This window comes from Arachis duranensis, chromosome 1 (genome assembly GCF_000817695.3).
Source record: "Arachis duranensis cultivar V14167 chromosome 1, aradu.V14167.gnm2.J7QH, whole genome shotgun sequence".
In the NCBI taxonomy this organism is placed as follows: domain Eukaryota; kingdom Viridiplantae; phylum Streptophyta; class Magnoliopsida; order Fabales; family Fabaceae; genus Arachis; species Arachis duranensis.
This window is the reverse complement of record NC_029772.3, coordinates 33695579-33705416: the sequence shown is the minus strand read 5'-3', so window position 1 is coordinate 33705416 and position 9838 is coordinate 33695579. Positions and strand designations below refer to the sequence as shown.

The 9838-nt window shown below is 36.4% G+C and overlaps 1 long non-coding RNA gene across 2 annotated transcripts; it reads left to right on the top strand.

Moving 5' to 3' along the window:
• Nucleotides 1-5994: 5994 nt before the first annotated feature.
• Nucleotides 5995-9551, top strand: LOC127741140 (uncharacterized). Of its 2 annotated transcripts, none has more exons than XR_008002103.1 (4): nt 5995-6676; nt 6767-6851; nt 6933-7082; nt 9105-9551. It is a non-coding gene; the product is annotated as an uncharacterized LOC127741140 (long non-coding RNA). The 2 variants fall into 2 exon arrangements; XR_008002104.1 differs by having other exon boundaries at nt 9085-9551.
• The last annotated feature ends 287 nt before the right edge of the window (nt 9552-9838 follow it).

Below are 9838 nucleotides of genomic sequence, written 5' to 3'. Positions count from 1 at the left end.
AAGTTACGTGTGCGCGTGGATTGTCAAAAATTCAAATCCACGCATGCGCGCATAGAATGCGTATGCATCACTGTAATTTTTCCATTTTCAAGAAAGCACATTTCATTAGAAATGTTGGGGGTAACGTTGGCTTGCCAACGTTCCCTCCAACGTTGGCATCAAAGCTCAGTTCTTTCCCCACGTTTGAGGCTTACTTCCTCTGCTTTGCTTCTTCATCTACATTTTCTTCTTCTTTCTTGCTTCATTCTCTCCTACAATCAATCAAACAAAATGCCTCATAGTTTGCTATAATCATGAGGTATTTGCATTATTCATAACATCTATTAAAAGTAGTACAAAACCTTATGAAAAAGCACATAAACAACCATATTTTCTTGACTTAGGAGATGCATGAATTTCCAATCTAATTGCTTACTTCTTGCTCAAGAAAGTTCATAAAACCTACTAAAAACTAGTGAAAAATGCTTGTGCAACTAGTATAAGATGACTTGTCATCAGTTATATCTAGCCTTGTGCACACCATAGCATACATTAAACTACCCACGACTAATGCAGATGTAACTTTTTGCATGTCTTTCTTCACTTCTTCACTGAATGGACTTTGCTTGCAACTTAATTTGAAGTGTATAGCAAGAGGAGTACTAACGACCTTTTCTTTCTCCATTTGGAACCTGTGCAACATTGTCTCAATGTATTTCTCTTGTGATAGCCAAAGTTTCTTCTCCTTTCTATCACGCTCAATTCTTATACTAAGAATCTGCTTTGCCGGCCCAAAATCCTTCATTGCAAATGACATCACTAGTTGCTTCTTCAACATATCAATCCTAGAAGTATTCTGACCAACAATAAGTACGTCATCAACATATATCAAAAAGGTCATAAAATCATTACAAGCAAACTGTTTAAGAAATACACAATGATCAGAAGTAGTCTTTTTGTAGCCTTGTTCTGCCATAATAGACTCAAACTTCTTGTACCATCGTCTCGGAGCTTGCTTCAAGCCATACAAGCTCTTTTTCAGTTTGCAAACATGATCCTCTTTGCCTTTTACTATGAAACCTTCAAGTTGTTCCATGTGAATTTCATCCTTAAGATCACCATGAAGGAAAGTAGTTTTCACATCCATATGCTCTATCTCTAAATCAAGACTTGCAGCTAAACTCAAAATAGTTCTAATAAAAGATATTCTCACAACCGGTGAAAAGATTTCATTATAGTTAACTCTCTTCTTCTACCTATAACACTTGACCACCAATCTAGCCTTTTATCTTGAAGACTGAGAATTTTCTTCATGCTTCAACCTATACACCCACTTGTTGTGCAAAGCTTTCTTCTTTTTTGTTAACTTCATAAGTTCAAATGTTTGATTATCATGCTAGGATTTCATTTTATCTTGCATTACATCAAACCATTTCTTATTATCGTCACCTTTCATAGATTCCTCATAACATTTAAGTTCTCTCCCATTAGTCAAGGTCACATACCTATCAATAAATGTCACATACTTATTAGAGAAAAGCTCATTGAAGGTCGTTGCTCTCTAGTAGACCTCCTACAATGGAAACCTGGTGGATCTTTAGGTAGCTCAGGTTGATTATCAACATCATCATCAGCTGGAGCATCAATTGGATCTCCTATCTGCTGATCATCAGGAACCAAAGACCTATTTTGCTGTATATGTTCCTGATCTTAATTCTCTGCTAGTTCTGGTAAAAGAGGTGGCTGAACTGGATCTACATCAGTCAAGTTACTGCTCTATTAAGATTGACTCTTCTTTGTCTTATCAATGTCTTCAATAATCTGGTCTTCAATAAACTCTACATCATGGCTTCTAACAAGATTCTTTTAACTGGATCGTAAAGCCTGTAACCAAATTCATCCTGACCATACCCAATATAAAATCATTGGCTTGTCTTCACATCCAACTTGGACTTATCATTTGGAACATGAACAAATACTTTGCATCCAAAGACTCTCAAGTAGCCATACGAGATATCTTTGATCGACCAAATATGATCCAGAACATCATTATCCAAAGCAATTGTAGGACTCAAAATAATCACATGAGCCACTGTAAGTAATGCTTCACCCTGAAAGACTTTAGGTAGCTTAGCTTCAGTAAGCATACACTTAACTCTTTCAATCAGTGTTCTATTCATCGTTTCTGCCAAACCATTCAATTGAGGTGTTTTAGGAGGTGTCTTTTCATGCCTAATACCTTACTGCTTGCAATAGTCATCAAATGATCCACGATACTCACCGCCATTATTAGTACAAATACATTTAAGCTTTTTACTTGTCTGCCTCTCAATGAAAGCTTGGAATTGTTTGAACTTTTTCGATCCAAAGCTTGGTTCTTTGTCTTCAAAGCATAAGTCCAAATCTTTCTTGAATGATCATCAATAAAAGTAATAAAGTAAATAGCTCCATGATGCCTAGGAATCTTTAGTTATTTTTAGTTTTCTTTTTAATTAGTTTTCCTATATTTGAATCAAAGTTCTTATGGCATTAGTGAAGTTTTTATAAATAATCACATGTTTGGAGTTATTTTAGAATGTTTGTATTTTCAAAATTTATTTTCAAGAAATCAAGATTAAAGGACAAGAAAATATAAGTATACTTTCGGGGAAGAAATACAAGGTTGGCGCCAGGCTTCAAGAGGCCAAGCCCAGTCCCAACATGAGAAAGCCCAGCGCCAGAAATAGACACCCAACCTCAGGCCTCCAAGCCCATTGACAAACCCCAATTTGACGGTTTATCTTGTATTGAATTTAGGGGATTTTATCACCTTTTACCCACATTTATTCAATGAAATAGCATGGTTTTGTATATTCTCCTTTAATTGTGCTTAAGAGTGAAAACATGCTTTTTAGGTCTTAAAATAGATAAATATAATTTACCTTGATTCCATTAGATGCCTTGATATGTTTGTTAAGTGATTTCAGATTTAGGAGGCAAAGATTGGATTAAAGGAATGAAGAAAAAGCATGTAAAGTTGGAGAACTCATGAAGAAATGAAAGAACCGGAAAGCTGTCAAGCCGACCTCTTCGCACTTAAACGAACATAACTTGAGCTACAGAGGTCCAAATGATGCGGTTCCAGTTGGGTTAGAAAGCTAACATATGGGGCTTCGAAATGATATAAATTTTGCCATATGTTGCTTCGCGTTCAGGGGCGCGCACGCGCACTTTGCGCTAGGTTTTGTAATTGAGATATTTTTGTTTTTTTGTTTTCTTTTAATAATGCAATTTGAGATAATTCATGTGATTGTGATGTTGTTGATTGTTGTTTTGTTAATTCTTTGTCATTGTTGGTTGTTGATTCCTTTTATTCTTACAAATAAAAATGCTTTCTTTCATTACCCTCCAAGTGTTTGATGAAATGCTTGAGAGGATGTTAGAGTAGAATTCTATGTTCTTGCCTTGAGAAGGTAACTTAGGATTTCTTGAGTCACTAGTGTCCAATTGATTGCTAGTTGATAGCCATTAACTCTAGCCTTCATTAATCCAATTAGTGGAAAGCTAGGACTTATGGACTAGGATTGATATAACTCACTTGACTTTCCTTTGTTAATTGATTTAAGGATGACTAAGTGGGATTAATCCTTGCAACTACCATACTTGTGGCTAGTGATAATGATGAAGACCCTTGACAACCAAATCTTGCCAAGACCATTTTGTTAATAAAGTTTTCTTACCATTTACTATTCATGTTTCTCATCTAAAACCCCAAATATAACTCACAACCAATAACAAAACACTTTATTGTAAATCCTAGGGAGAACGACCTGAGGTCCAATACTTCGGTTTATAAATTTAGGGGTTTGTTACTTGTGACAAACAATCTTTTGTATGAAAGGATTATTGTTTGGTTTAGAAACTATACTTTACAACGAGATTTCATTAGTGAAATTCTAAACCGTCAAAAATCCAATCGTCACCCATCGCCTTTGCTCCCAAGCCCAAATGGGCGCCCAAATCCTTGCTCTAGAGCCCGGCGCCTTTGTTCCCTTGAGAACAAAACTTGTGCTGGCGCCCAACTCCAAGAAGTCGCGGGCAGCGCCACCCAATCTTCAAACCACTTGGCGCTCAACACCCAATCCTGAAGCCCAGTGCCAAGTAAAATTTCAACTCCTAGTGGACTAGAATTCATCCAAGCCCAGTGTCAATCCATGGAGCCTAGCACCAAGTCCATAATTCACTCCTAGGAAGCTCTAAAATCAACCAAAGATTCAAGATTTAAAAACTTACTTAGCATAAACTTCTTCTAGAAAGATAATATTGGTTGTTAGAATTTAATTTTGATTAGATTTGAATTATTATTTTGAATTTGAATAACTTGTTTTCTTACTCTTCGAAAGATAAGATTAGTTTTTGAATTCCAATTAATTAGAAAGTTAGAATATAAATAAGTGAACAATGTTCATAGAGAATTGAGGGATCTTTGGATCATAGAACAATAACTGGAGCCATCTAGTATCTCATTAGTTTTAGGTTGTTTTTATTTTTACTATGAGTAACTAAACCTCCTCCTGTTAAAGGTTAGGAGCTCTGTTTGATTTTATAGATTAGTAATGTAAGTGTTTTCTTTACTTTTGTTTTGAGGGTTACCTGAAATAATGATTTGGGCCTGAACGTGAGGTCCAGACCCCATCTGAGGTAGCGTTTGACTTGTTCTGGTGCCGTCGTCCGAGTTCCTCATGAGGAGGTGGAGGTGGTACCTGCAAAAAACTCCAATGCTTAAGTTAGCAAGGGTTTTAAACAGGTTTTTAATGGATTGGATCTTGAATATAGCTAAGGATGTCAGTGTATTTATAGTAGAGAGATAACCACCTTTAGAGTAGTTCCACCTTTGATGGAAAAGGACTGCTCCCTTTATCTTGAGAATTTATTGAGACCTCCCTTCTAGATAGAGTAGAGAGATAGTAAGAGATATTTCAGGAGGTAGTTCCTTATTCAGATAAGTAAGATTGAATCACCCTTGTTGTGCCCGACCTCTAAAAGGTTGGGTAAGCAGAGGAAGAGGCCACCTTTATGGGTTGGGCCTTTTAACCTTTTTGGGCCTGGCTTTGTTTTGGACCAGGGTATGAACAGTGCCCCTACTCAAGTCTTAGCTTTTATGAGATTGGGCTCAAGCATTTATGGCTTCAGCTTCCTTCGTTGAGTATACCGCCTTCAAGAGGTCGGGTATTCGATGTGCTTCAAAAAATTTTCTAAATGTTCATGCTGCTTAATGACACGTCGTGCGTTATGTTGGGATCTATAAGACCAGAAATTTCGGAAAATCTTATTAAGAGCTAATTTTGATTTATTTATGCATTAAGTATTTTAATCTCAGAAATTATTTTATTAAAGATAATTAAAGAAAAATTTGATTAATTGAGTTTAAAATAATTTAAGATTTTATTTGATTTTATAATTATTGAATTATTTTTTATATTTAAATTATAAAGTTTAGCAAATGTAAAATAATAAGAATTTTATATTATTTGTTTTAAATAATTGAGTTTTGGAATTTAATAATCTAAGTTTTATAAATAAAGAAAATTAATTATATTATCTCTAATTTTAAATCAAAATACTTGATTGAAAGTCAATTAACAAATTGATAATTAAATAATATTTTTTAAAATAATTTTATGAGATTAAATTGATAATTTTATGGCCTGCACTTAACCATCAAAAGAAAAGTGAGTGATTTCTCATCATTTGATGTAATCTCACACCATTAAAAAAATTATTGATGGCCAATTGATGGTTACAAAATACCAAAGTTGCTGCCCCCTAGCATTACACTTTAATTAATACTCTATACCTCTAATTTTATTAAAAATTACCTTAATCCTACCCTCACTCACTCACTTTACCTAAAACCGCAACCCTAATTTCTAACATCACTCCCACCTTACACGCTCCTCACACACACACCGCCGCTTACATCCCTCACAGCACTCACTCCACTCAAGTGACACACACACGCAAAAGCGAAGAAAGGAAAGAAAGAAAGAAAGAAAGAAAGGGAGGGCGGAGAGGAAGAGAGTCTGGGAAGGGAGAAGGGACACACCACCACCACAGAGCGAGAGAGGGAGTGAGGCTGCGACAGGGAAGAGAGAAGAGAAGAGGGAGGCGTCACTGCCTACTGCCACCGAGCCTGCTCCACTGCTGATCGTCCTGCTCTGTTGCAGTCGTCGCATGCATCGCCATCCGAGGTGCGCCACCGACCCATCACCACCATGGCTGGATTCTCGTGAGTGTTAAGCCCAGACGAGAAAGGAGAGACACGGGCCTGAAACTCCAACGAGCTGGGGAGGATCAGTGCCGCCGCTATGCCATTCGTGGACTCCATCGCCGCCACTGAAGGTTTCGATCATCCAACTTGCCGCTGTCGTTGCCTCGCCACCGATCTATCACCCTTGTCATCGTTGGGAGAGCAGAACCACGAGAGAGAGTCGCGGTGAGAGAAGGGTCACGCCCAGCGCCGTTGCCGCCTTTCCTCCACCGTCACCGAAGCTGGTGGGCTTGCCGTCATTGCACCTATGATGCTGCTGGGTCCCTGGAGCTTCACGCCGCTGTGCTGGCCGCCGGAGAATGCAGCTGAAGCCTCTGTCTTCTTGGGTTTTGATTGTTGCTAGTTACTCGACTGTACGCCGTCGTCGAAACTGGGCCAGATTTACCGGTAACTACTTCCTCCTTTCTTGAATCTGTTCCATTTCTTTTTTTCTCCGCTATTTTGATTTTGCTGGTGTCCTTGCTATCTTACCAATAGGAATGGTTTTATTGCCATTACGACGGATGTGCAGGTCCCTAATTCTGTCCTTTGTTACTCCATCATTCTGTTTTCTCTAGCTGCAGTAAGTTATTCTAACCTTGATATCCTTACCGCTGTTATTTTGTTATAGAGTATTGAGAATTTCATGATATTGACATTCTAGGGTCGAGTTCCGGTAATTGCATGGTTGAAATAAAAGCTGTTTCTGTTGTTATGGAAGTAAACAGAGCGGCGGATGCAGCTTCCGTTGAGTGCAAGTTGAGAGAAAAAGGTTTATTTGATGTGTTTGATCTATGGGTTTTGATTATTCGAGGTAGGGGCGCCTTTCTAAAACTTGTTTTACTTTCTAGAGTTGTTATGAGTCGATATTAATGCGTAAAGTATATTTTTGTGATTTCGTGAGTCTTATGAATTGAATTGAGTTGTGTTGAATGAGAGAGATTGTTTGTTTGACTAATTGGTCGATCGATTGAGAAAGTTAAATATTCTTATTAGTTGGCTGGTGATGTTGAAGTGGTTTTTCTTGAATTACTGGAAGAGATTTAATATTGATATTTAGTATAATTTTGGAAGTGTTTTGATTTTAGAAAATATTTAATATTATCATTTGATTTGATATTGAACCCAATTTGATATCGAAATTTGATTTAAAAACAAATCTGGAAAAGACTTGATATTTGGTAACGGTTTGTTCATTGAGAATAATTTGCTATTCTGGAAATGATTCAAAAGGGGTTTGAGGAATTGATTGGTTTGAAACTATTTGAGAAGGTCAAGAATTTTAAATTATTGATTGATGCGGTTGAAGTTGATTTAAATTGGGATTTATGAGATTGGTTGATTGAATTCTGGATTTTGTTGATTTCCTTCAGTTGAGTGAGTGCTATTGTCGTGATAGTGGTTATTAGAAGTGATTTGAATGATTGACAAGCATTTGGTTTGGTTTGGTTGGGACCCGGATAGGGTGGCAAAGTCCGAATTTTAGGGGAGGTGCTGTCAAAATTTTTATGAGGATTTTTGGAAATTTTATTTTTGGTTAATTGAGATTTGAAGAATTATTTTAATTGAATGATTTGACTAAAGAAAATAGTATGGTTTGGGATTTCTGGTTGGATAAAAAATGATTATTTAAATTACTTTTCAACAGAATGAATTTGGTTTTGTTAATTATAAAGAGGAGTATGTTTTCAGGTATTTGATTGAACGGAAATGAATTTTATTAAATTAATACGAATTATAGAATTATGGTTTAAGGATTTTGATGAATTCAAAGAAATGAGATTGGTTGTCACTGCTCTAAAACTTAGAGGTTTTGCCGTGAAATTTGATTAATTGGGGAAGTGCGAAAGGTTGCGAATATGCCGGAGATGCATATATGAGTTAATGAATGTATGAATTTTTTTATAATGAATTTGAAAATAAAACTGTTTTTGAGCTTGGCCTGGCAAAGATAGTGGTGATTTACCGCTTGTCCAGTGTCGATATGTTGTGGGGATCGTGGTTATTTACCGCCCACGTGTGTGTTGTTTTCTAATTTAAGACGTTTGTGCGGATCGCAGTGGTTTACCACCCGCAGATAGTAGGAATCGAGGTGGTTTACCGCCCACCAGGTGAGGATCGTGGTACTGTACCGCTCACCAGTTTCCAAGAGGATGATGCCCAGGTTAGCTACCGGACATGTCGGGTTGGCTATATAACCGATAAATGAGCTCGTTAGCCATAGGGTAGACATGCATCATGTGCATTTGCATGCTTGGTTTGGGTTTGAATTTGTTATGGTTTGCCTAACTACTTAACTGTCTTTAACTGCTATCTGAGCTACTTGTTGTAACTGCTATCTATACCTGTGCTTTCCTTGTCTATTTTGCATGTGTTTGTCCTGGTGTGATACTTTTGAGATTGAGTTTTGGTGCTGAATTGATGATTGTGTTGATTGATTGCGTGGTTGGTTCCTGACAGAGGTTTTAGTGAAGTATGAAAAATCAAGTTGGTTCAGCATAGACTTAATGAACCTATGCTTGGAACAAGTTGGTCATTCATACAATCTAAGAAACTGATTAAGATTTTCTTAAAAGAAAAGAAAGATTTTGGATTTCTGGATATTTAAATATTGATTTTTGAAAAGTGCTTTCGGATGATTAGTCGTTGGTTTTTAAAAGATTCATAGGACTAGTCGTTGGTTTTTAAAAGATTCATAGGACGAACATTAATCACTGCCTTAAAATCAAATCTTCTCTTTATACATATCTTCTCATGACAATTCTTAAACCCTCTACTGAGAACCCTTTCAAGGACGATGTTCTCACCCCCTATAGAATTTCTTTTTCAATGACAGATTCAGGAAGCTTTGGCGCGAAGCCGCGACCGAGCTAAGGATGCTTTATTTACATATATGTATCTTTATTTTCTGTATTTGGTTTAACTTTAGATTTTGTTTTTCCCTCGTCTTTTATTCTTTTGTAATTTTAGAGGGACATGACTTGTATTTGAGAAATATTTGAATAAGTTTATGTATTATTATTATGTGGATTTAATTATGTTATTAAGGGAATTAAAGTAAACACTTTTCGGTTTCGTAACTAAGAAATTGGAATTATATTCGCAAAGGCTCAATATTAAATAATTATAATATGAATTAATGGATTAGAGGTAAGTAACGCCTGAACTTTTAGTACGATCATAAGGCGTTAAAAGTAAAGGTGTTACAGGATCTGTGCACGTCATTAATGAGGGATGCGAAATGTCTTTTTTGCCCCTTGTGTCTTATAAATGCTTCACCTTTTTTCTTTTTTCTTTTTTTCGTTATCTTCATCTTCTTCTTCCTCCATTCTTCGTTTGTGTAACTGTTCCCCTTTTAAGATTTTTTTATCTTAAGGTTCTCGTAGATCTTGCTTCATTCTCGGATAGGAACGTTCATGTCTGTACTATATTTTAATTTTTTCTTGATTTCTACTTTTTCTCCATGTTCTTGGTTTTGGAGTTTTGAAATATTTCTTGTGTTTTGCAACTTTGATTTTGAGGTTTTGCATTCTTGAAAATCTTATTTTGGTTGTTTGAAAAGATTTGGAA